The following is a 2,534-nucleotide window of genomic DNA, read 5'->3' on the forward strand; positions in this document are numbered from 1 at the left end:
CCCCATTGCGACAGCCAGCTGGCCCCATTTAACTTTGCAATGGAGTCATGAATCCATACGGGAGTCTGGTAAAGTATTTCTAATGATAGTGCTATCATTTTTTAAATATAATTCAATCCTATCACACATCTGAATTAGAAAATTTGTATTTCTCAATAATTGCTGTCACTAAGCAATGACTCGGATTCACAGTTGAGTGTATTTCAGATCCTTCCCCCACACTGCTTTATCTCAGTTGTCATAGCAACCTGGTTTGAAATACACTACTGTACTAGTAAGTCAAAGGTTCCCATTACTTTCCAAGAGGAGCAAACCAGCTTAAATGCCAACTGTAGCAGGTGCGGTTCACCCTTAGAAAATGTAAGCATATCTACTCTAGTGTAACAGGCCTTAACTATAAGCAGAGCTAATAACAGTTCCACTTACTTTTTCCTATGAAATCAATGCCTATTTTTAGCTAGCAAATTATTTACACCATGCAATCAAAACCTTACTTTTCTTAAACCAGGTCCACTCCACCATGTGCACTACCTTTCATTTTACAACTGTCACATTCAGCTGCAGCCTTCTCCTGCCTGCTGCTGCTCCTTCCTACAATATGGTTAGAGTGTGGATTATGGGTCACAGCTATGTCTTTTGGGTGAGAGAGTTTTTTGAAAGTGTGGTTTTGACAGGGACTTGGGTTTGTCTAATGTGGTCATTATTATAATTGGGCAGAGAGGGTTAAAGTGGCAGCAATTCAGAGAATTCAGAGAATTTCAGATTGCTAACATCCAATGTGGTGGCAAAGGCATATGAACTATTACTCAGGTAGGATTGGAAATCGCAATGAAGAAGACCTTTGGCCAATTAATGGCACTTTTCTATTGCATTGCCTTGGTGTACTCTAAAATTTGCCAAAGGCAGAAATAAAAATGGTCAGAAAAATTCTGCCCAGAAATGGACAAAGCCAGGAAACATGTTATTAAAACTGTTTCTGCGTTCCTTACGACCACAATATGGGCTTCATCTTAGTTTAATTTTGTTCTCTTCTTGTTTGTCGATGTTGACAAGTATTGAATTGTCGGCAGGAACTGAATTGAAGCAGCATTGGTAATTGTAATTGTACTGCAATCTTAAAAGATGGCCGCACTAAAAAGACTAAAATTGTGTGTGAACGATGTCACTCGCTTGTCCTCTGTTTATATTAATGCGTCATGACCGCAACCAATAAAGTGTATGTTATTTAATGATGCCATTTAATGGCGCCCACCATCATTGAGAAAGGATGTTGCCAAAAGGCATGTCTGTAATTTTAGCCCAATCCACTTGGCATAATACTCTCCTGTGAATGCTGTGTTATACAAAAGGGGGTGGTAATAGATGGATCAAACATTCACACCCAGTCAACAGATCTGGGTTTAATCCATCACCGTTCTTTAGCCCACTCTGCCACCCCAGTTCAGACATGGCCATATACAAATAAGTCTGACCCTTTGCCTCATGGGAACAGTCCAGCCGGAACTGCCAAGCAATGCCTTCTGCGGGCTGGACTGTTCCCATGAGGCACAGGGTCAGACTGATTTGCATATGGCCATGTCTGAACTGGGGTGGCAGAGTGGTCTAAAGAAAGGTGATGGATTAAACCCAGATCTGTTGACTGGGTGTGAGTGTTTGATTGGTTCAGATGCTCCGTCCATCACCACCCCCTTTTGTACCACTGTGTTATAGAGAGGAGCGTCCATATATAGGTGTATATATTGCAGCAGCAAAATTCTTTCAAAAAAGACACCGCACTCCTCTTGGATTTTCAATTCAATTTAATGACCTGTTATTCTTTCTCCTCCAACTGGACCGGTTTCTGGCATTTCAGCCGTCTTCAGCCCGGCTTGCTTGAATCCAGTGGCAAAGTGAGCAAGGGACTCACGTCTGAGCATACCCTGCCAACTTATGGCGAATAAAGTGGTACAAAAGGGGGTGGTAATGGACGGAGCATCTGAACCAATCAAACACTCACACCCAGTCATCAGATCTGGGTTTAATCCATCACCGTTCTTTAGCCCACTCTGCCACCCCAGTTCAGACATGGCCATATGCAAATCAGTCTGACCCTGTGCCTCATGGGAACAGTCCAGCCCAAACTGCCAAGCCATGCCTTCCCTGGACCGGAAACAAGCTTCCGAGGACCGGTTTCTGGCATTTCAGCCGTCTTCAGCCCGGCTTGCTTGAATCCAGTGGCAAAGTGAGCAAGGGACTCACGTCTGAGCATACCCTGCCAACTTATGGTGAATAAAGATGTACAAAAGGGGGTGGCTTGGCAGTCCAACTGGAGGAGAAAGAATAACAGGTCATTAAATTGAATTGAAAATCCAAGAGGAGTGCGGTGTCTTATTTGAAAAATGTTTGCTTCTGCAAAATTGTGCGAGGCTGTCCTTACCTCGCCACCAGCACCAGCTACTAGCCGTTGCCCCAGCAAAGGACATTTTGCTGTATATATATATATATATATATATATATATATATATATATATATATATATATATATATATATATAT

The sequence above is a fragment of the Lissotriton helveticus genome, chromosome 4_1, assembly GCF_964261635.1.
Source record: "Lissotriton helveticus chromosome 4_1, aLisHel1.1, whole genome shotgun sequence".
NCBI classification, from domain to species: Eukaryota; Metazoa; Chordata; class Amphibia; order Caudata; family Salamandridae; genus Lissotriton; species Lissotriton helveticus.